We start from the raw sequence: 26,248 nt of genomic DNA on the forward strand, positions 1-26,248 counted from the left end.
GATTCAAATGAAGGAACTGACATTTAAAACTTGGAAATGCCGTGGATGATAACAATAACGTTACTCAGATTCAGATTCACTCTGCAGGGGTTCTGCTTATCTTTATTCAATTTCACATTAACACCGTGTCCTAACAGCATGCAATCGTCACCACCCTCCCTAGTCAGCAACAAAATAAATAGTGGGTTAAACTAATCATTGACATTAACTAATCATTCTTATACAGTATGTTGGCTTTCGATGCGGTTCCAATGTTATGCTCAAACTGCAACACAGACATATGCCATAAGCAGTGGCTGTAGACAGGCTGTAGCTCCGGTTAATGAGCCTGCACTCCCTGCTCTACTACCTGGATGTTAACAAGCACAATGGACGGAAGGGATCCCTAATCAACAGAAAGTGTGTCATTCAAATGTATTGAAGTATCAAAAAACTTGCGGTATTTAAATATTATATCTATCTATTTACAAAAGAGTTTTCCGTTTCAAGATTTCAAGGCCCAACAGGGGATGTCCCACAGTTTAGTGCTATGAAAACAGAAGGGAGACGAAACAGAGACCTTGCGGGACACCATAAACACTGCTTAAAAGACAGTAAAACAACTGGGTATGTATATTGATATAGGATGAAGGTCGTCACTGATATATGAACGTTTTTCAATATGCTGTGCTTTCTGGATGGGGAAAAGGGCTTTAAAAGCAACTATGACAGACAAAGGTCGCCATGATTCCTTTTTTTGGTCAAAATCTGAACTATGGTTGATTTTTAGATTGTAACAGAGGCTCAAATGTAACTTTTTGGTATGAATTAGTATTTTAGTGTAGTTCAATCTGACATCAACGCTGTGCTGACACTAGAAACCCTGAACTCCTGAATAGCTGGACAGACTTCTTAGGCTGTCAAAATTTGATGCATTTGTGCAGTTGGCTCCGAGGGATTACTGTCAAGCCAATGCATTGCTTAACTGCTTTGATGAAATCTTCATAATGACAACTTTTGCACTGACGGTATTAGTCGGAGATTTGTCTAATTTCAAAATTAATAAGTGGCAAGCCTCACAAATGTTTCAGCCATCACAATCAATACAGCACTTCAATTATAGGCAAAATGAGTCATGGATTGGAAAGACTTACTCCCGCTAATATCCATTTGTTTACACTCCTCTTTTTGTCGGCCAAGAAACACAAACAGAACTCGACACGAATTTAAAATAATGCATTTATCAAGCTCGATTAAATCCATGTGTCCGAAGCAGTTGTAGAATTGCTGTTTCACCATTCAATGTCCCCTTCTTATCTGCATAAATCGTTCTACATTTTCTACCAATATAAACCATTAGCCTCAGGCTAGTGCAGGCATTAAGTATCAAACATCAAAGGGAAGACGAAAACAGAAAAAAAACTCAAGAAAAAGCAAAAATGCTTCGGAGAAAAAAAGAAAAGGAAAACCAGACCCAATTGCAATATATTTTGGGGAATGGAAAGAGGAGATGAAAAAAGAGCAGAGGGATCACTGCTTTATCTCGATATGGATCATGGCACAAGAATCTAATGCTATCAAGTGGGAGTGGTTGTTCAGTAGAGGAGTACTAAGAAGCCTCAGGGAGCCTCAGATTGTGAGGCTTGATACAGTATTTGTCATGAGGCTGGGTGACAAGGGCATAGACATGTGCTGACATCTCATATCAGCGGCAGGTAGCAAATGACAAATGGCTTTTGCTGCAGCTGGTTATTAACCCACTGACTTTGGGTCAGAGGACTTGGATGGCAGGGGAGGGTTATGTGAGCTATGCTCAATAGTGCCACGGCCCCTCCAGTGCAGGGAGAAAGAATGGAGAACAGACAGCTGATAGGAAATTGGCAGATCTCATTAAATGAGGTTCCTAGACCTGATATCATTAAGCTACAGATTGTGAGCAAATGACATTAGGCAACCTGGAATAATAAAAGTGACTCTATACAATAAAAAATAGGGATGTGCATGTTTAGTCCACTGAAAAGTTTAATGTCATCACCCTTGCTAGGTGGCACCAGAATTGAAAGTCTGTTAAATTAATTATTATTTTTGCATGTTGCAACGCAGTAACCCACCACTAGCCTTGGCTGTAAGCTACAGCCAATCTATGCATAGATTGGCTGTAGCTCCAGTTAATAGGTCTGCTCTCCTCGCTCTACTACGTGGCTGTAAACAAGCAAAGTGAACAGCCAGCATGATTTGGCAGTATTTTGATCTAGAAAACTGAGCTAAAAATATATGTAGGCTTTGTCAGGTTGAACTGGAATATCAACCAGAGCAATGTGTCAACACATTCAGAACAAGAACATGAATGCTGCCGGTGCTAGCACTGCTAGCATTGGCTACACTCAGAAAACCAAATTACATTGTTTACCCGCAGAAAATAAATTGATCAATTTTCTCTGTTTTCTTACCTCTAGACAAATCTGTTAGTTTGAGTTAAAATGTCCATTTAATGACTACAAAAATAGTTGCCATGCATCATCCCTGGTTTAACTACATATAAAGTAAAAGCTTTTCTCTTATTTATCAGATAGACTGATTGACTTTCATGGCCATCTGAGGTCAATGCATTTTATTGTTGCAGTTTCATTTTACTTTTGTCTTGCAAAAAATAAAAATGTTGAAAGAATTCCATTTACCCTTAATAAAAAAAAGGATGTTTTACAATCTTTACTATCCTTTTCTTTATAATTTTAACCTGAAATTACTTAGCATCAAGAAAAGAAACATTATCTCTCGTCCTACAGACGTCCTCCCCTCTGAAAACACACTTCCTTCTGGCGATAGTCGGTGTTCTTTACTTTTGCTGACTAGAGCTTATGATAAAATTCTGTAGGGTGTGAAATTTCTTAAATGCCATAACTGCTGGCTATTCAACTCTTTATGTTTAATCCGCTGGGCCGAAGACACACTGCTTGACCTTTCAACCTTGACAAGAGATAGCTTTGTCTGCCGGGTCGACGGTGAGATGCTTTCTGCCATCTGTCACGCCTTTCTACAGAGTTTATCAGGACCCTGTCATATTTACCTGGGTCGTTTGCTCACATGCTTGATATGCATTTCATGTAGCTTTAAATAACTCCCACTTATGCACAACAATGACGCTTAGTTTGATCCAAATTACAAGAGACATTCATGTAGAATAACTGCAAAGCACCAGTCTTTCAGTAATAGAAGCAATCACATACAGGATGGATGGACGGTAATAGAGTTTCTAGGGCTGTTACCTACCTTTGTGCGATTGTTATGTAGATGAGGAAGCGCAGTAAGCATGCTATTTAAAGACAAAAAGGTTTGTGTGTGTGAGTGTGAATGTGTGTGTCCGTCCTTGTCTTTTGTGCTTTGAAGCTTGTCATTGGGCGCCTAGCCAGACATTACTGGAATATAGGTGTATGGCCTCAAGGTCTGCTTGTAATTCATTAGGAGGGACATTATTAATGTGTATATGTGCATGACTGTGTGTGTACCGTGTCTACTGTATGTGTGTGTAGCTACAGCCGATGTGCTTCTAGCAAGGATGTCAGCAAAATAGCGTCTCTATAACTAAGTCCAAGGACAACCCAAAGGAAAGGGAGCCATTGTGAAGATTTCATAGACCCGGGGGAAAAAAAACTTGTCTCCATTAACTGGAAGGATCACAAAGAAATGGTGACACATATGCAAGGCTTGGATCCTTACAGGGTAGAACAGCTCATTTGAAGTGCTTGTGTTTTTCCTCTGGGTTATCACAACTGTGGCCATAAAGCTCCAGGAGGAGGCAGACAGAACGACATAATGGTTGTCACATTATTCAAAACTGCTTCACACATGTTCTCTTGAATCTAAGAGGGGCCTTGCATTGTTAAAACCACTGTATTGAGAAAAGAAAAAATAAAGTCAAGATAATTTCTGACCATTTTTCAAAGAATCACAACACGCACACCTGTACTGTTAAGACTTTTTAAGTTTGTTGAAGAAGTCTGAATGGGGCCACCAATGAATCATTGACAAGATTACACTCGTTCATTCATGCAATCAAACCATTGATTTTTAACAGAAAATGGGCTAAGCCTCTGGTTTCAAAACACAAGTCAATGAGTGCCTTATAGCTGATTTATTTTCTTGGCAGCAGCGAGAGACTCCACTTGTTGGAAAAATAAATTCAGATTTCTGGTTTGAAACAAGGGGAGAAAGTACGCTACTTCTCAGTTGACTCATTACCTCCATAAACATTTCCCTAATGAGTTTATTGTGCCAATTACTATTTTATTAAGTCTTCTTCAATACTGCATGACCTTTATTTCCCAAATAATGGTCCCATCTGAATGACAAAGTAGGGTTTGCTTTAGTGTGTGGTTTCCTTTGATGGAAATATTGCCACCACGGGGAACTTTAACCAGGAAAGTGATATAGCAATTGGTTACAACCCTGTCATGAAAATATGGGTCGCTTCTCATTTTTTAAATTAATTTGGGACTCCTTTTTTTCAGTGACCCTGTCCTCTTCCTTCATACAATCTTTGACTCTAAAAACAAATGACAAGATATCAAACTGACTAAATGGAGAAATGTTGTGTTCAATCAGTACGTTTACATGGACAGTTGTGTTGAGCTATGGTTAGAGCTTGACTAGGACATTTAATTAGAATATTGTCCTTGTCCCAGTATACATGCGAGCGAGCGGCGATTCCTTCACTGAATATCTAAGAATCTTCTACGGTAGGTGGTGACATGCCCCATTTCAGCTGATCCAGTGGACCTTCTTCCCGTGGACCTTGCTAACAGGTTAGAAAATGGCAAAGAGGGTCAACAGCTAATCCTTACTCGCCGTTCTGTTTACTCTTGTAAATTTCTTTGTTGTGCTGCCATTTTAAGAGAGGTTTGTTTGTATAATCGCATAGTTTGAAAAAGCTGGTCTATTGTTTTTATCTTGGCAAAGTGCACTGATTCAACTGAAAATACTCTTGATTCAGCTCATGACATTAGTGGGTGGGCCTTTCATTTTTCAGTATTGACTGAATGATTTTTATTTTTTATTTTTTTTAAAGAGCCATGATCACTCAAACAACAAATATCAAAACCTTGATTTAGTCCACCGCTTTTAAAAAAAAAGTTTGCACAACCATTGGATAAGAGATATTGAAAGCTTGGCCCAAATCCTCGATAAAGCCTCTTTTACTCTTTGCTAAGTCCTATCTGGAGGTGCTTAAGATATAAGTGAAATCTCAATGTCAGCGGAACTCTTATTACAAAAGCCGGTGATCATGTAAGTGCTCACTCTGCGCCTTACTCTGTTTTTATTCATCCACTTTCTTTTTATCTCTCTCTCTCTCTACTTCAGTTAAGATCTTTAATCTTTTCTTTTCATCATTTGGAAGGTTTGGGTAGAGCTTGCTGAGAGATCAAACCGTAGTTTTCATATCCTTTACATTCTGCCTGTAGCAACAGGGTTCTCCACTTAGTCTGGTTCTCGCAGAGTCGGATATCTGGTGAGATGAGGTTGCCCACAACCACTGAGTAACAACAAAAAAAAGCCTTGGAGCCACAACGCAGCGGAGACAAGCTAACCATACACACTTGAGTCTGAAATTCAGACAGAGTGCCATTAAGGTACTGTCTCCTGAAAAAAAAAAAAAAGAGCTGAAGTCTTTAAGTCCCTAGATGTCGTTTCAGTGGATATAATCAGCTGCAAGAGGACACAGCACCATACATCTGTCAGTGGATTTTGAAAATGCTGAATTTTCAAAACCTGCTTAGCCACCCCTCTGAGAGCTGAAAGGCAGTCAGTTTAGTAGATGTAAACTGGTTGCTCAAATAAAAAAATAAAAAGATTGTACAGAGGTTAAGATACTAGCCTTCAAATAAAGACCTTATCAAGCTTTATCCACCTGGAAACTCAAAACATATTCTGTAAACAGCTTAATAGTCCAATTAGTCTGGATTAGTAGTTCCTCATACTAAGCAACAGGGAAAGCCCTGGCTACAATAGATCCATACAGTATAGGAACAGTAGGCACTGAATGAAAGAACACATAGCTGACGGCAATCCCGTACAGCAGAATCACAAATGTCATCTCAAGACAAACTGCTTGACCAGATATGAACAATGAAAATAATCCATTAAGACAATGACAGCACTAATGATTATTTCACTCTGCTATGGCATTATCATTCTGAAACTCTGGGACTCATCTTAATATGTCTTAAAATGTCTCTTGAGCGGCAAATCTTATTAAGTGGCAATGTATCATTTCCAAAATGTATCGCCTGAATACACTTTCATTTTAATTCTCACTGCTTTTATTTCCAGTCACAGAGATTGCAGTCTGTGTTTGCATTAGGGGTGGGACAAATATCCATCCAGCAATGTATGCCAACCTCATTTTATTGTAACACTTACGTTGTCGTGGGAAAAGTTCTGTTGACGTGTCGTATTGTATGGAGTCATATCGTGTTGTATCATATTGTGTCTTCTCATGTCATATCGTATTGTAATGTGTTGTTCCATGTTGTATCGTCTTCTGTCATGTTGTAACGTATCATAGCACAAGTTACTCCCTAGTTTGGGAAGGGCATTTGAAATTCTGTTTAAAGTAGAGGTAGAGTAAAATTGAGATTGCTGCCCACACTGAATCAACCACTCAATTTTACAATCTGATTTTTTCAAAAGAAAATATATTCAACATCATGACTGCCAATTATATCACAGCCAGGCTGTTGATAATGTTAATCACTCTCAATGGCTATGATCAGTGCCCCCAACAGTCTGACAGACAGCTGACAAATGTCTGTCACAGAGTATACCAACCAGGAGCTCACATATGTATGCACATACATTTAGTCTTCTGCTCGCCCACACACAGCGACACATGTTCCCACAACGTTGGCATTCATCAGTTTAAAGGTGATCAGAGCGGCAACGAGTCAGTAATTGTTCAAGCGCGACAGCTTCATGACAGTTTGTCAGCTCGGCAACAAGCCCGTGTCATCAACATTTACAATGATGTAAGCTGGCACCCTAAAGGCATTTTGCTTCCTGTCGTTACGTACGTGGCAGAATAACGTGATCCTCTTCCACTGACTTGCGTTCTCATTGCTCAGGCTGCCTACAGTATGGATGCCCTGTGACAACACAATAGGGAGATGAATATTCAATAATTCATGTATGAGAATAAGGATCCTTTCATTGGTTTCAATGTCTGGTCTAAAATGAAAGCAAGGGAAAAGAGAGGGGGGGTATGTAAAATAGAAAGAGATGCACTTGAGGAAAAACGACAGGAAAAGGAAAGAGGATTTATAAGTCTGACACTCATCAAAAGTGTTCAAGAATATTTGCATTCCTCCTAGACATTTAAAATCCGCCTGTCAGCTGTTACAATGGCACATTTTACATGTTTTCACTTTTCAACCTCCCTTGGCTGTCGAACAGGAAGTGTTCGTCTGCAGCAAAGCGACCACATTGGAAAAAAAAAAAAATCTATGCTTGATTAACTACTTAATGATCTGGACGTCATCGCCTCCCATTTCCAAAATGCTAATTGTGTCATTAGCATTCAACAATGACCCGATAGCACCTATGGAATATTTAGGAAAATAAAGGATGAGCTACAAAAGGCAGGAAGGGTTCTCCTTTCCAATTTATTTTACCTATGCAACTAAATGCCACCTTAATGTCTCATCATTAACTCTAATGAAAAGCTGGCATTTACATACAGGCCAATGGAAATGAACAGTTCAATGCATCAAGACTTTTTCTCTCTCAGGAATGTCAAAAGCGTATACAGGCCTGACACGGTAGGGTAGTGTGTGTGTTTCTGTCAGTATGATTAGTCCTGGATCTACATGAATTTGTGTACCATTTTTTTCTGTCATCAATTTTCCATTAAAGGTTAATGAAGGAATGAAGGGGAACCCAACATTTTAACTAAAGTTGTGAGAATTTGTCGATGTACAGCATTGACAGTCTAATTTAATTGTCATGGTTACAGCCTGGATGAACAAACAACAACAAATTTGGAGTTTTTTTTTTTTTTTTACAAAATCTAATTCATGGCTTGGATGAGTTCACTAACAGGCGGACGCATTGGAGATATTTTGCATGTGTCTAGATTAATTCAAAGTTTGGATGAGATAGCATTTCCAATAAGGCGGCTGCCATCAACGTCACAGAGACTACGTCCATTGTTTTGTAAAGTCCAAAATTGTACCTGAACAAACTACAAAAGATGTGATTTATTGGGGACTGCAACCTAAATGTCTTTCCATGCACAAAATGAATTTAGCTGTTTTAGTATTGTGTTCAGTTGAAATATGATTTCCAATTTAGAACAGCTAAAAATACCCAAAAGTCAGTGCATACCAGAGAGAGATTTTGCGTTATGTGTCATTTTTAGTCTTTTACATCTCACCATTGTAACATCGGGTGTTCGTAATTCATTTGAACAATATTACCAACACCAGCTGTTTATCCACTGTGATAGGTCACCAGTGCCAAGCATTGATAATAATCCCCTTTAATCCCCTTCTAAATACATTGGTGTCCAGCGTCACAATCGTATATCTGATAGCAGTGGTAAATTATAGAAAGTGTGGTCCATTCTCTGACGTTAATAAAGGGTTCCACCGATGTATCAGTTGATCATTGGTATCACCCAATGTGTTTCATATCTGGTTTTTGAAAGTGTACAACTAAATACTTGGTATCATCTAACATAGTTTTAAGGTCTCATGTTTTATTACTGCTTATAAAAATGTAACATCCAGCATTTGGAACATTTAGGTCTACAAATTAACAAAGAAAAGGTCAGAAAATCCCCAATTCACTCCGCCTTTAAAGTACTGCACACTGCCGTCACAATACTCCCCATCTCAATCAGCATTGTGGTTTCCAATTCCGTTGACTCACCACCTGTTTCTCTTGATGAACTGTGTTTCACCTCATTTTCCCGTACGCTTCTCATTGCAGTAGTCCCTTTATACACCGGATATTTTTCAAGTTGAAACGTATAAGGAGCACTTATGCCACCACTGATAACCTAACCAGCCGCTGAATTACAGCAGTAAATAAATGAATTGCATTTGTTCTAGGAAACAGATTTATTATTCTTGTTTATTCTGTTGTGATAAAATATGACTGATAAAATCACATTTCCCTGTTATCTCATTCTGCCTCTACATTAGTCACTGACAGACTGTCCTAAAGGTATTTACAGAAATGGAAAACAGCCGTTCTTGTTAACATCATTGGAGATGAATGTGAAAAGATTTGACACGGTGACAAAAAACTGTGTCCTGTGAGATCTTAGCGGGTTTCTCTGAAGGATCTCCTGCTAACTAAAAGCCCAGCCTGTGCCACTCAGGCCTTATCGCCACGTCCACACCCACGCTAGCTCCTACCGCGCTCAATCACAGCGGCAGCTGGTAGACGGCGAACTGACCACCTCCTACTGAAATCCAATCATTTTCTTTTTCAGAGACACAGCCGGTGAGCCTCACAGCATGGAGGAAAAGGTGACTTATGACTTCAGAACACACCAAGGCGTGGCTGTAACAGTATTAGACAGTCAAAGAGAGTGTCTTAAAGAAAGCAGATATTTCATCCCGTTTTCCACCAAATAAACATTACAGAGGTTAAGTGAAAGTCACAGCCTCATGATGCATCATACTTTTTACAGAAAAAATGATGCCCACAAGCACTGCCTGACATCATTCTTCATATTTTCAACACCAAAGTAAAAGAAAAACACACACAAAAGCAACGGTTCTGTAGTGGGACTAAGGGACCATTGGGACCAGTGACAATGTTGGGAGGGTGCAAATAGAATAAATAAATAGCTGCATGCCATTGGTCCCACTGTGGCACAGTGGGGTCTGGATTATCTCTCATTAGCAGTGAATACATTGTGTCCTGTGTGACATTGTTCTTGTGTCCGTTTTTGCTTGTGTGTGTGGGTCAACCACAATTTACTCGCGCACACACATGCCTATGTACTGTTTGTGTGTATATGTATGCCTATAATTTTGCTGAAGGTCAAGTCATCTTTAGATCATTTTCATAGAAAAAATGTCCCCTCGCAGATTTTATCGTGCAATTAAATGAAATTATAATTTAGGTTTCGGAAAATAGCATCATTAACCCACTAAAAGGCAGTTAAAGTGTAATTTATGTGTGGATCTTTAAATGCTTTGTCCCCAGCGCTCTTAAGGATTAGAGAGGCAGAGTGCCAAAAAAAAAGAGGGAAAAAATCAGGCGCACTCCTACTCCTAATGTATTTAAAGTGACACATTAACAGGATAAACAGTCCCCTTATCTGCTGAGTGCATAGGCTTCTTCTAAAACACTACAATCCCATTAACAAGACCTTTTCTGATTTCACATCTCTCACTTACAACAGTGTAAGGCCTTTTTCACCAATGGGGGTTGTCTGCCAGTGCCAAAGTGGGAGGCTTGGGTCTAATAGTACACACATTAAGATTTAGTAATCCTTTGTTTACACCTATTCAACTGAGGGAAGGTGAAAATAGGAGCAGAAGATGCATTGACTTATTAAATTACGCTACAGTAACGATGTTACCCTTTGGGAAACAAGTTAAAATAAAACAAAAATAACTTTTGCCGACATGAAGATGTTCCAATTAAAAAGCTTCTACCTTTGAAATATGTAATGTGGAAGGTCCTCGCTCAGTCACTTCTTCAGTTCGGCACAGTAAAAGCTTTCGCTGGTATATTTGGATATACTTCCAGTTGTGACTCAAAGATTATGTAAGCTCTTAATTTTTGTAATTCAGTAGAGTATTAACACATATTACACATGTAAATGGACCCAGTAACAATTCATTTGATTTTGCATAAAGTTAAGAAGATCTCAGTCTGTTTTGGCACGTGTTGCTAATTTTTGGAAAGCTATGCAAAAGACACTTTTGTTTTTTAATGAAGGACTTGGAATATGAGTTTTAAACCATGCCATTAGCTCTACAAAGGAAAATGTAATATGTTGGGAGTGAGATACCACTTATTAGTCAGCCAAAAATGGCTGAATACCATTTAATGATAAAATACATGAAACATGATCTAACAACTAGTGAACTTGGCAATTGAACCCTAGGACTTTCTTGGACAGAGGGACCCTAATGAAGCTGACAGGAACTAATGATTGACTATGGTTTGGTTGGCAAAACATTACTACTTGAACTTGATTTACCTCAAAGACAAGCTTTTACAAATGTGTCTTGTGGATCTACCAATGTGTCAATGAATAAATAGAAAACAGCAACTTTACAATGTATTGGTTGACTAAATGTTGGTAGACAATATGGTTGTGCAAAAAAGACATGTTTGGTATTGCGAGGTCATTGCCAATACCCGACCCTAATGGGTGATATGGGTTTTGGCTGCATGCTTTTGAGTTGAACAAATCTGGACAAACTGATTTCAGTTGTATAACGGTTTATTTGAATGCCCAGCCTCATTGTAAAGGGCCAACAGTAATGGCCTTGTAGCAACAGAAATTAATCTCCTGCAACGACAGTTATGGCCTTGAAATACCAGAGCATGTTGTGTTGAGCGTATCCAACTGAAAAACCAGAGGTAAAAAGCATTCAGATTGTGAATTCAGTTGGGACTGTAGCATGCAGTTGGGGAGTAGGAAAAAAATCACAGTTTAGGTTTTTATAAATAAGTCAGGGGGAGTCACAACATTTGAAGTTCCCACCCCCGACCTCCATTTTGTTGTGCTTCTATTATTTTGCTGAGCTTAATATTTTGCTCATTAACATTTAACTGTAGTGGAGATTCATGATTTCAAGTCTTGCTCTAGGATTCTGTAGAAAGCTCTGACTCAGTTAGCTGCATTACTTATTACATCTCTTTGTCTGCATACTAATGACTTGCCTCTTCAGTATTCTCTTTCTGATTTTGGGTTGTTCCAATTATGTGTGACTATGAACGGTCAAAGGGGTGACGCTACCCAGGTGTGCTGGTATTCTTCTATTAATTTTCTATTGTAAAGACCCAACAAAGTTCTCCACTGCTTAGAGAGTTACTTTGTAGACGCAGCTCATGAGGGTTGGATTAATGCACATCTGAGAATCCATGCTGAAAGAGCCACATCATGAACTCTCAGTAGAAGCCATAGACCGTGGACAGATTTCATGGAGCCATTCGGGTCTTGGCACAAGCCCTGGATTTATTGTATATGTCTCAGCCTGTTCTTTAAACCCTTAATGGATTTTGTCATCATGTTGGCACTGAAAACTTTTTTGAAGGTAAAGGTAAATCAGTCTAAAGCTATTTCTTTCCTTATAGAAGGTGATCTAGGTTGACAAGTGGTGCTTGACACTTGCCAGCTGTTCAGTTTCAACAAAGAAGTGGATGATAAAATGCAAAGAGTATGGCCTGTATGGCATAGTAGTGCATCTTTTAGTAACTTGCATAAGAAGCCTGAATTTGAAAAAAAGTTCATTTTCAGGGTGAGCTGCATGTGTGAATGCAAACAGCCACATTTTCACTCAAACTCTGCACGGACTTTCTTCCTGCCAGCCCCCTAGTGAATTTGCTGCAAGTAGTCGGGGCTAGCTGATGGGAGAACGTAGCTGTAAATATTCAGGAAAATGAATTGTAAGTTAGCGGCAGGGGTTGATGATGTTTCCTATGACAAGCTCACAATCATAGACTCGATGCATGCAACCAGTATGATCGCCAGGCACGTAATGAAACTGCTTCTTTATATTTTCTATTAGTTCCCCTTCACTCTTTTGCTGATATTGTTCTTGTGTCAAACTACTGGTAGCATTGACATGAAGGCAATCCTTCATATCCATAGAAGGATCTATAATCTTGCAGTCCCTCGATTCATTTATTTTCAGGTGTCTTCTTGAAATATTTATTGGCTCAAGGCCTGGCTCCTTCTCAGACTCTCTAGGAAAAACAACTGAACTGCTGTCTAGTTTGAAGTTGTTCATTTCAGTGTGGATTGCCAAATTTTGCACAAGCTGGACATCATATGTCCAAAATGTTCAATTCCATCACCACGCTTGGATCTGACCCCCTTTATTCCCCTCACAATGTAAAGCTTGTTGTAAGTAGTGAAGGTCAGTGTGGTTTTGTTTTCTATGATAATATATGTTGGGTTGGCAACCTATTGCCCCAGAAGCCCTTTAACAATGACTCCAGTTACCCCATCGGCCAATCAAATTCAGTTTTCGTGGTTGGCACTACTGTAATGCACCAAAAGGAATTGATGTACTACACTCATCAATGTAATTTATTACCAAATTTAACCGTCCTATGACCCAAAACTGTCCTCCAAGAATTCCTCATACACATGAGCATGCTCAACTGGCTATTTGCAATGTATATACAGTAAAGGTACTACATAAAGCAGGTTTATGAACACAGTAAATTATTCTATATTTGGTTGAAATTAACCCCGATCAAGGCATACTTAACATGAGGAATTAGTGATGCACCCATGGCCTTGTGGTACACAGAATGCCCACTACTCTCAAGGGGCAAGTATGTATTCATTCTTCGCTGACTTGCAAAAAAAAATGTTAGCACTCTTTAATGAAAAGTAGAAGCCGCAGCAGTTGTTGTTTAAAGCAAGCAGAAGGGAGGAAAGGAGAAATGGGGGGAACAACTGGCAGGATTTGTCCTTGGCCAATGGGGGCTGTATGTGCTTCCAGACAGACTTAACCACTGGATTTAGCTGGGCACACAATATGTCCAACACTGGCATTGACTATGGCTTCCCACTCTAGAACATTTTACTGAATTCTATTCCAAGTCCTTGAAACAGTCGCATTTCCTCCAAGAAGGAAATCTCTCGGCAAGGAAATATAGTCCAAATGATTTAGAAATAAGAACTGGCCATGAAATTGGATCCACAGCATTTTATTGGTTATTACAGGGTCATGGCTAAGGGCCAGGAAGAAGGGCTATTACTCAATTGTAAAGGAAGTGGTGCTATTTCATGTCCTGCGTTATGCAGTCAGCCCTTATATGGACAGACGTTTAGGAGTGTGTTCAAAGCTGCTAAAACTGTTCATCTGGAGCCCCGACAGTTATTCAGAGCTGAAAATTCCTTCGCTAATTAAAAATCAGTGCAACACACTTTATTGACACTGACAGTCTCGGAAAGAGTACTGTGTTTTCTTCCTTCTGTTCCTCCATTTCAACGGAGTCCTCTTCCTATTTTTGCACGTCTAAAATCTCACTGTAAAGGTTTAGATGATATGCGTTATTCTGCCATAAATAAGCCACCATAAATAATGAGCCGATGCTGATTTGAAAGACTTAATTAATTTCCTGTGGCCATGGCAGTGTCTCGCCTGATTAATGAAGTTAATACCATTGGCATGCTGAGTTGGGTCCCCTGTCACAGGACATAAATCAGTGCTGCACTGCAAGGCGTCATGCCCCAGCTGTGTCCAACATGGCTTGCTGACCTACAACACAACAAGAGGGTGAGTGTGGATGTGCATGAGCATAAGTCAAGTATGTTGTCACTCATGAGGCTGTGAAGCTTAATAATATTCTAGGTCCTTACTACCTAGATTGTTAGATATAAACCTTAATTGGTTATCCAAAAACTCAATTTCTTGGTCTTAATAATCTGTTTTTAAATGATCTTATTTGGACCTTACAGTTTAAACAGTTTTAAATAGTCTAAAAAGTTTTTCTCATTCAGCTTGTTGTTGGATGTAGTCATCTGATGATGAGGCAAAAATAATTCCAAGTAGAGAAGTTGTGCCCTGACCCCTTAAACCACCAATAAGAGAGCCTGTTACAAAGAGCACAAAAAAGTGGTATTAGACCATACAAGTATAAGGTCAGGTCCTTTGGGTGTGTGTGGAGCCTAAGGGGGGAAAAAGCACAGCACTGTTTCAAAGAAATGAATTCTAAGTCAGACATTTCCAGCCCTGTATCCCTTGTGGTAGTATCCATTTTTGAACATAACTACATTGTATGAATGTGTCAAAGAAAAATTAAGAAATATCTGTGCTTACACAGATAATAGGTTAGTATTATGGATAATAGCAAAATTGTTGAGGTTCGCATTAAACATTAAAAAATATTTAAAGCTCCAACAAGAAACGTTCTGGTTTTCTCCATTTTGTCGACCGCTGTGGACGAAGGGGATGATTTCTCTCTTTGATGATCTATTCCTCTATATATATGTAAGGTGTGTTTTCTAACAGAAATTAAATCTTTATTTATCAACTCCAAAAATGAGAGACATTTTAAAAAGGGCTGTTAATCCCCTCTTCTGGTTCATGGGCCTTCTGCCTTGCTCTACTACCTGGATGTAAACAAGCACCGTGAGCGGATAGCATCACGTAGAAGAAGTGCCGCGGTTGGCACTATTATGATCAAAAATTTTTTAGATAAAAATGTATGTAAAAATAAAGTATCTAGGCTGTTTCGGTGTAAACTGGAATATTGATCGGAGCAATGTGTAAACACATTTACGGACATGTAGATGTTAACCTGCATGAGGGACTGAAAGCTGGATAACGTTAGCCACACCCATAAAAACAAAATCCATTGTTTACCTGCAGACAATTTTAAATAAATTGTGCTAAATTTTGACTGTTTTCAGAGTGATTTTTTAAACCTTTAGACTAATCTGTCTGAGTTAAAATTGATGTTTAACAGACTAAAAAATGTGTTGCCTAGGAACACCCCTACACACTACCGTATTATCTTTTTTTTTACCATAATATTAATATTTGCCATCTGCTATCTGAGGACTGTATCACATGAGTTTGGACGAAAATATTTAGCTCTATTGTTTTTTTGTCACAACACTACTGGCACTAACTGCAACTTTCAAACATAAGCAATCATTTTAGTATCAATGGAATAGTATGAAAAAAGCGGAATACTCCAGTGAAGTGTTGTGCATGACAATGGAGGCAAAGCATTTTCTTCATGTTTCCTACAGAAAACTACTACCTGAAACAAGGTCTCTCCAGGTGTATGCATGAAGAACTGAACCTTTTCTCTCCTTTTACAGCAGATTCATCTCTTGCAAACGTCTAAAAATATTAATTGCAATTATGAATGTATCTTTGTAACAAATAATACAGACAATAACAGTCACTGAGACTCTAGTTTGATTTTCAAGGGAACATTTTTCACCAAACAAACAAGTCTGATTCAGGTATAATGACAACTGTGATTGCTGTTTTCACAAAGAGACAGTTTGACAAAAAAAAAGAAAAGTGATTTTGCATTCATGAATTTTATACTTCTCTTCTTCTAAAATGCCTGCCAAATTACATAGGACAAAATAAGTACTGTCCCAGAGTCCCAGACTGTTTTCTTGGCTGTTTAATTTATTTCCTTATTTTGCTCATCATTTTTAGTTTTTTTGTGTGTGTTAATCAACCTTCTTATTCAGCAGCACTTTTGCCTAAGCCATATGTGTTGTGTTTTTCACAACAGGTAAAAGAAGTAAACCACACAACTCCCAAAAAGTTATAAAATTATAACTCCAGAATCAACATGTGCCGGTTTATTGCATTTGGCAGGTAGGTGAATCATACACATTAATATGCATATGCAATGGCGATACTTACCACCAGTACCTGGATCTAAATGACAGGGTAACAAATATTAACAGTACATTCTTGTCAGAGTTTGAGTCTGCATTTGGGTAGTGTTTTGAGAAAGTTAGCATGCTGGTCCTACTGTTTAAAAAGAGTTACTGTTTGGCTTCAGCCTCACACAGCAGCGAGTGTTGCTTCGGGATCATAGCTTTGTTAAATTGAAAAAATAATCAAGATGTTCAGATTTTGACAAAGATCAATATATATATTTTTATTTATTTAAGAATTGTTTCCTTCTAAGATTAGAAATATATATATATATATATTTTGTGACAAATCCCCTTTTCCGCAAAATTTAACAAAGCTAAATTGCAAAGTAATGCAATAAAGAAAATGTTTGTTCAATTCAGTAACACTTCAATAAACCTAAAACAAATAATCCAAATATGGTTCCCAACCTTATCCAACGTCCTAAACACCCTGTCCACCTCCTTGTGAAATGAATGAAACTGCACACAATTCCTTTATTTTGTTTTTCACTCCTTTCTAGATAAAAAAAACATGTGGGGAATCCAAGTCAACTTGGCGTGGTATACTTTATTAGCGTAAGAGGCTTATCGTCAGCATAGGAACCAGTTCCAATATCACTCAGTACTGTATAAGCTTTCAGCGCTGGCTACTCGCAACACTGACATGAAAAATGAAAAGTAGAAGATTAGGAAAAGCTGCAGAGGACCATGGAGCCTTCAGCGGCACGGGTGATAGAAAATGAAATCAGACATAATGAAAAGTGTATGCAACAAGTACAGTGAATGATGAATATTCACACTGACATCTGTTATGGAGGAGGAACTGCAGGGGGAAATGTCTTTCACGTATTAACTGTAGGCAATCAATCAGGGATTCTTCTTGTCCAATCCAACCCTCTTCATTACAGCTGATAATAAATAATTGTTATTGTAAGGGAAGATAGATTTGAACCTATTCCATAAGTTCTCATTTGAGGCAGCGTGAAGTAATGATTCACAATCATATCATCATTTGATGTCAAACCCTCTTTAATGGCTTCAACCTGTCTTTCCCACTTGATTGCTGCTACAATCAGCCCCTCATCATTTGTTGTATTGATTAAATTCATTATGTACTTAATGTCTGTAAGCCTGTACAAAAACAAACAAAGCTAATGACCCAACAATCTCAACCATATGCCAGTTACTTTTCACTTCAACTTTACTTTAAATGTTTATGAGTACGTGTTTGTAAGATGATTGAATGTAAGTGTAGCAGAGTGGAACAAGTAGTATGTAGTGTTCAAGGGGCATGTTTCACAGCAGCTTACCTGATGCACCTGCATTTAGGTTGTGCTGAATGCGTACATGCACACAACATGCAAGCTAACATAAGCATGCTAACGTTAAGCATGTCCTTTGTTAACATTAGCAATTGTCCATTAGTATCGTCCATTACTATAAATGGACGATACTAACGGACAATTTAAATTGATGAAACAAAAAATACATTGACATACTCTGTTTTCACCAGCAGAGTGAGCTATCTGCTTTTGGCTTCTCTTGTTCGAATACGTAGCTGAATAATAGGTTGCATGGGTGAGAGTAGCTCAGTCTGTAGGGACTTGGGTTGGGAACCAGAGGGTTGCAGGTTAATGTTCTGATACGGACTAAAGTATGGAAATTGGTCTGGTTGCTGGAAAGGTGCTGGACTCCGACCAGCTCAGGAGTGCTCCCTGTGGGCAACCCCCTCACTCTGACATCTTTCTAATAATGCATGTCCATTGGTTCTCTTTGTGTATTTAGAGGAAATGTGAGTAGGTAGCGTGTCTCTCAATAACAGAGTGTATAAACTTGAATTTCCATCTTGGGGATTAATTATAAGTATATCCAATTAAAATATATGAATAAATAACATACCAAATTGCCTTTGGTAGCCAGTGTAACTCAAACAGCATAGCAACCTTCATCAGACCCATGCTCCATTCATGCAAGCTCCAGGTATCAACAATGCTGAATTAACTACTCTCACTACAATATGGCCGTGATGACCACCAAAACCCCTTCCCAAAATCATTCAAATAATCTTTTTCATAGATCGAATATTGCACCACATTCAGATTTTGCTATAGAATGTTGATTTGACCAGTTCTTGTCATTCCTGGAGCTAGAACAATGGCATAACTTAAGAGGTTTAAATTCCTATCCTAGTGTCCAATCTTATCTTGTAAGCAGCAGTACAATCTCGAACAGTGATTAAAATGTTACCTTTGCTGTTTGGCTGTAATTTAACTGTTTTAAACACCCACACTCAAATAATTCCACAGTGGATCTTTTAGCTTATACGTTTTTGACAGGTTAAAATTACTCCCATGCACACCATCAGAGCTGACACATGGGTAGGCACATGAGACAGACTATTTTGATAGCTTGTTCCATTTCTCAGGAAAGGATAAAAGTGCATGTATTTATGATAATTAAGCACTTAAAATGCCTTGCTGACACAGACAGACAGCCTGCATGTAGACTATTGAATAGACGTCTCCTATTAAATGTTGGCTTACAATTGCACTTCCACCTAAAACACTGAGCAGCAGACAGCAGTCTCAGAGCGGAGTTTCTTGGAGGCAATTTAACATTGATTGGTGATAAAATGAATAAAGTTCTTAAATGGAACTCTTGGAAATCTTTCAGATAGTCAACGCCAGATCTTGGGAATGAATGCATCTGTAATTGTGAGTTGTGCACACTGAGGGAATTGTGCATGCATTTTTGACACAAATTGCCATTATGGAACCAGAGTGGAAACAATATGGAGAGGCAATTTGGAATTAAATGGACACACATCCATCACTTCCTTTGTACTCACTCTCGTCTTAAAGCCTTTCTCAAAAAGAAACGCACTCAAGACAAAGCAGATTCATTGTTTTAGCACGACTAAAAACACACCTTGATGATGCGGTTGAGGGTGTGATTTACAACCAAATCAGACCTAAACCTGCCAAAGCATTCTGTGCATGCTCAACAGTTCCAACACCAACAACCCCGTAAATGTGAAGGAGAAAGCCGGTAAGAAAACAACACAAAAGTATCAATGTGGCAAGTGCTGGAGAGAGAACCAAGCATTTTTGGACAGACACCCAAAATGTACAGAAATGTAATGTTGTCGATGTTTTCACTGTTTGATATAGAACCCAGTTACTTTTTTCTAACTTTTGTATTGATTGTTTTGTGTGTGACGCAATAGGTCAACCAGAAGAAGGTCTAATAGTAAGGGCATAACATTACGTACTGTAGCGGAATTGGACATGTTTTCAATAAATTGATTCTCCATGGGGCTTGTATACTGGGACAAGCACAGTAGTCCAACTAAATCACCAAGTAATCAAGCTTTAACTGTAGCTCAACCTTACTTTGCACTTAAATTTACTGAGTACTCCATAATTAGTGTGAGGAGGTGTGTTACATAAAATGAACAGGATCCTCTTGTGAAGAAGGTTCTTTCTGTTTTCTAAAGAGAAAAAGCAACAACAGAAATAAGTGGCTGGAAATAACAGGCAAACAACTGTGACTCACAAAGCCACAACTAGAAATCTCATAAAGGTGTCAATTCTTTGTCTGGCTTCCAACGTCTTCATCATTCCACTCTGGCCTCCTACTGCAGCAAGATATCAATTATTTTTTCGGTGGCAGACAGCCTCCTGGAGAGGTTTCCAGCAGACTCCACTGGCAGGATCAACCATCAATGGAAGCCAAGTGGTCTGGCATGGAATGAAAACGGAAGACGGTTTTTGTAGTCCCTTGAGAGAGAGGAAAGGTATGGGCTGCTGCTTACTTATGCTCAGTTCTACACTTTGAAAGGATGCCATCATTTTTGATGAGGGATGCTGATTGGGAATTTCAGAGACTCGTTAAATAATCCTCAAGTTTAAGGCGACAAGATTGAGAAATATGAATTCATTTACATTTTAGAATCAATGTATGTTCTGTTTTTTTATTTTTAAGTTTATTTTTGGGCTTAGTATGCCTTTTATTGTAGAGATAGGCCAGTGGATAGATTCAGAAATTGGGGACAGAGAGAGTAGGGGGAAGCAGCCATAGGTTGGATTTGAACCCAGGCCACGCGCTTGGAGGACTGAAGCGATTTGAATTGTCCCTTATTTTAATCTATTGTTAATTGTATTGCAAAGTATCTTAATGTCCCTTTTTAATTTAATTTAAAAAAGTGAAGGAAAAACTGTGAGTAAATGCTAATGACCTTTATGTTAAGAGTCAAATGCCTACTTTTGGTTCTAGATATTCACTGTTCCTTTTTCCTCTTGTTTTCTGTGGGTCTTAGAATGTATCACATCCTTCAAGTTTATAGTCCCAATTTTGTCGCCAGTAAATGTTTTAATACTGTTTTCATAGAGAAAAAAACGACTGATCTGTACCTTACACTTTCACAGCACACCACAGGGTACAAAAGAAAAAGTGAATCCGAACACAGCCAAAAGATGTTAAAGCAGTCGGAATTATCACTCCATGTTCCCCGAATGATTCATGTAGCGATCACATCTGAAATGTCACCCTGGTGTGCTCTCCTGCTGACTTCCTCATTGCACAAAATGAGAACATTTGATAGCTTAAGATCTTGGGTGAAATGTATTATGTAATAGTTTCCATTAAGGACATCCAGTGAAAAATAGATCATCAATTTAGCTTTCTTTGTTTTAGAAAATCTCTTCTTTTAACACCTACACAAACACACCTGGAGCACCACATGCTACTACGCTCATAGAAGATCACCAGCACCACTTATCTAACCCAGACCACATACTAGCTCACTGAAATCAACCACGTGTGTTCTTTCCTGAGAACCCCCAGCACCTCCTGCAGAGCAACATGCTGAGCATGAGATGTAATCTCCTCTGCTTTCCCTTCCACAGTGCTCCCCCATTGTGCAGCGGCCCCTGTGTGTTTTTTTGAAGCTAAGGTAAACCTGTCTCTATGCGGTTTCTCCGCCACTGATTGTGATCAGAGGTCTGCAAGTGGATTTCTATCGCACCTGGATTCACTTGACTGGTACATTGATTCATATCTGAGCCAGAGCCGTTTCAGATGAGATGATTTTGGATTGCACGTGATGGATGGGTGAATAAATGCCTGTTTGTGCTGATTTTTTTATTTTATTTTTTTTTAAATGTGAAAGTCAGTCAGATTCATAACACCTCTTCATAAATCAATTGGTGACGTCACTGAGGATACGTCCATGTTTTATGAAATCTTTGGATGACAGGAGCTGGTTTGATTTTTCTTTGCATGGTTAAAGACAAACCCATTTACCCGCCTGCACAGTGAGCCTAGAACAAACTCAATCCAGCCTTCTGAACATTTGGCAAGGAGAAACTTGCCTCATTTAATTTTTTTCTTTACCACACAGCCTGTTTATACAGAGGAAAAGTGGATTTCATAAAGGTTACAGTTGTTTACACAGTTTGAATTTTGGCTCCACCAATTAAAAATCTGCTCAAAGATTGTAGGCATGGCCGCTGGAGAGAGTCTGTGAATCAGCCCACAATAAAAACATGTTTAGGTTGGCTAACAGCATCCTCTCTGACCATAATAATGCCCTGAACAGTGAATTTGAAGTATTACCATTAAACCTGAGATACAGGGTCCCCCCCTCCCCCCCCTTTTGATACGTTAAGACTGAAGCACTCACTCTCTTGTGCACCAGTCAATCCTAAAATGGAATAAGGAGCTGGAGCCTCTGAATACAGTATTAGTTTGATGTTTGAATATTGCGTCAAAGGTTTAAAGTTTTGTGACTCGTCTTTAATTTTTATGTTATAAATGGAGCTGCTGTGATGCCAGACAAATCAATTCCATTTCACGACCTAACAAGGGCATTAAGAAGAGTTGAATTTGAAGATCCTATAAGGAGACTTTAGTGGGTTGTGAAACAGACTGAACTCAATAAAGATGCCTCTTCAGGATCCTCAACAGGAAACAAAACCATCAAACCACCAAGAGAAGTTAGTTCCATATTTTTATTTAAAAATAAACTGCTGCAGTGTGGTAGAGGTCAGGTGAAGTGCTAAACAACTGCTGAAACGACCATCCACTGCAAATGTTCTCAATGAGTGATAGATAAAACCGTTTAAAGAAAGAAGGATGAGATCTTTTGTTAAAACGCACTACTTACACGTGCATGGGACAAAATTAGATGAGAATTAAGAGCAACGCTTTTGTCCAAAGGGGGCGCCAAAATCCTCCAAACGTTGCTAACAGGAGCTTTAAAATAAGATGCAACATAGCAACCACAGCTTCTCTTTAAAAGATTATTAAAGCACTCGTTAACATTTCTTGGAAAATGTGAATGTTTGCGCACAATTGGCATTTCCTTTTATTCTGACATGGCTCTCTCCAAAAGTAAATGAACAGTTCTAGTGTATTTGCAGCATTCGTCAGTTGAAACGATAAAACAATTAAGTAAGTTCCTCTTTAAAATGTAAGCATTCACTCGATTTCCAGTACATAGAAAACCGATGTCTTGCCTGCTAACGCTAACACTCTGTTCTATTTCCTGCTACTTTAACATGAGACAAAAGTGTGTCTGCTGTAGATGGCTGGCACAGTCATAGACTAATTGGTATATCTACCATTTCAAGAAGCAAACTGTTTGAAGATGAAACAGCAAACACACACACACTGCTGCTCGCTTTCTTTTTTTCTCTCGGAGGCTCACAGGAAGTGTTTGCTTTGAATGTGTTACAGATGTTCACAGACAGTTGTTTCCGTCTCTGGCGTAAGCTCATACTGTATTTAGGTTACAGAATGATGACACTGTCTAGGATTTGTCTAACTGCTGCTTGACATAGTGGTGATGGGTAGTTATTCAAATCAACTGTGCTAGTATACAGAATATCTATCTTTGTATGTGAACAAGCATCAACAGCAACAATGTCCACAATGGCCAAATAACTAGAGATGTTAAAGATTGACAGTCAGACAAAATTGGTCTTTATATAAAAAAAAGCTACAAATATTTGATAAACTGAATCAAAAATAATTAGTAAATACTTGGGTAATCTTTTTGCTGACTGATCAAGCAAAATCAGTCAATTTCTTTAAAGCAACAATTTGACCTCGATTGAGAGTCCTCTGGCAATAATCTACATCCTGTGCCTTTAAACAACCTAGCTTTAAACCCTGTGCAGCAACACATTAGCTTTTATGTTGTATTAAATGTAATTTTTGGGGGAAAAAGGCTTTAATGTAAGAATGTAAGAATTGGACTTTCTTCAATGTTACAATTATAAGAGTTCTTAAAACATCTCGCTTGGCAGAGAGTGTTTGGTTATGCCAGGGCTGTACGCAGTGTATGCACGAGTGAGCAGACAGTAACCCGGAACTTCCACCAGATCCGTGTTCATTGCGTGTCTGCTCCGCTTCATTACTGCTCTGTGCACCCTCGTCCGTCAACACCCCACAGACTGAGTTCTCAGTGCACAGCATGGAGCACTGGAGCCGCACAGCCGGACCGCTGGAGTGCCGAGACAGAGGAGTTCTTGCAGTTATTATACACAGCAACAGCGTAAGATAATACGATGTATGTGTTATAAAACTGTATAAAACCATTTAAAACACACTTAAGGTCATTGTTCTGAACCGTCAAAACGAAGTGTTTTATTCTGAAAGGTAAACCGGTTGTTTTAATGTGATTTTGATGTCTGACTTCCCGTCCCGTCATGTTCAAGCATCCGGAAAAAATAGAAGCCTTGCGTATCTGCTACTGAGCGCTCTGGACTGCTGGAGCTGGGACGGAGCTGAGACGAAGAGCAGGGGAGCCAGCGGAAGCACACACATTGAATAAAGTAAACACCTATCAGCGCCGCGGCCGTAACGGAGCAGGGACAGAGCGAACATGCATCTGGAAAATTTAGGGTTAAGTCACATAGCCTCTCAGGGAAAAACCTGTATATCGACAAAGTGATTAATTTAAATAATTATGAATTAATCTGCATCCAGAATAGCTGTAAGATGCAGCCCTAGTTTTATGAAATATTTAGACTAATCATCCACACCATCATGGAACATGAATAATAAAGTCCTCCTCTATGTGGCCACGGTTCCTCCCATGGATTTATGGACATATCACATCTATAAAGCACGCATCCGGTGCTCTGAGAGTGTATCACATGACCGTAACAGACGGGCTCTGTCAGAAGTCATTAGCAATCAGTTCTGTTTCCTTTAGACAGCAGACAGTGTTAAGATGCACAGGCGGCAAACGGAAGAGACGCGGACACCACAAACATACAGAACAACCGCGTACAAGACAGTAAATACCCACACATGCAGCTGTTTGAATGCAAACGCAAAGCAAGCCTGTCTCATACAGCAGGAAATCAAGCCTGAAACTGCTCTTTTTTTCCCCCCACCATTTTAACTCAAAGGGGAGTCGCACTCTTCTTTTTGTGTGACAGAATACGCACAGTACTAACCTAGCCAATGACACGGGCTCATTTTTCCCCATCTCTCTGATAAATGCCTCGAAGGCTAGCCTTAAGAAACATAGCTCAAGGTAAGATAAATGTGTGTCTGAAGTATTTCTCCCAGCCATGAAAAATGACTTCAGCAAGAGTTACCAACTTTTGAAATTGGTTATAGCATGTGTTGACTTCTGCATGCGAGTATTGCTGACTTTAAAATGCATGCAAACACACTGTGCTTCGATGTTTTGTCAAGTGCCAAGCAGGCTACTTAAGCGGATGTCGACCACTTGGATTATCCTCCTTTTGGCTTCAGTGAGTTTCTGGCTCTGTCCCTCTCCTCCTTCTGCTCTGCTTTTTTTATGTGCTGCCGCCTCCGAGATCACTCCACATTCAAAGTCAACATTTCCATTAAGTTGATGTCTTTACAAGAGTGCATATACCATATACGCAGACAAAATCTTTCTACAACTCTTTAATTTTATTCTGCAGACGCTTTCGTCCAAAGCAACGTACACCTGAGGGCAGGAACAAAACAAACCAGGATGTAGAAAGGAGGAGACAACATCAGTAAGAGCCAAAAAAAACAGCTTTTAAGTCTGATTGGACGAGAGCGCTGATAGGAAGTGCACAGGTGCAAATGCACAGGGTGAATAGAATAGATATTATTTAAATCATCAACAGCTTGATCTTTAATATCACCCTTATCATGAATAGTCTAATAAACATTAACCCCATCTTCAATAAAATGGTCTTCAGTATTTTCATGGTCACCAGTAGCATCAACATCATTACATGCGTAGGATTCTTCTGGGATGTTTTTTCTTCTTCTATGAATCCATCTGAATAAAGATGCAACGGTTAATTTATTGCACTAGAATTAGTAACCCAATATTTTGACATGTTATTAATGTGTTGATGATTTTTGCTGGTAAACATGCGTAAAATTTGCTATTTCAAATGTCTTTAATATAAGGATTACTTGTTTTTTGTATTTTATTAAGTGAAAAGGCCGGTTTCAAAGTGTTTACAATTTTCAAACCTCATGGTCTTACTTTATGGGGCATTTTAGAAAATAGTAGGACTAATTGTTTGATTATGGAAATAATCGATCACTGGATAAGATGAAGAAGATTTGTTGCAACCATACATCTGAACCTTGTATCACCATGAAACAAATCTTGATGTTTTTACAACCAAAGAAACTAAAAATAGT

At 38.9% G+C, this 26,248-nt stretch overlaps 1 protein-coding gene across 1 annotated transcript in view; it reads right to left on the reverse strand.

Moving 5' to 3' along the window:
* The window catches only part of LOC109987349 (astrotactin-2), a 309,847-nt gene that overhangs the window by 248,583 nt on the left and 35,016 nt on the right, over window positions 1-26,248 (reverse strand). The gene's annotated exons all lie outside the window — the stretch shown is intronic.

This window comes from Labrus bergylta, chromosome 17 (assembly GCF_963930695.1).
Source record: "Labrus bergylta chromosome 17, fLabBer1.1, whole genome shotgun sequence".
NCBI classification, from domain to species: Eukaryota; Metazoa; Chordata; class Actinopteri; order Labriformes; family Labridae; genus Labrus; species Labrus bergylta.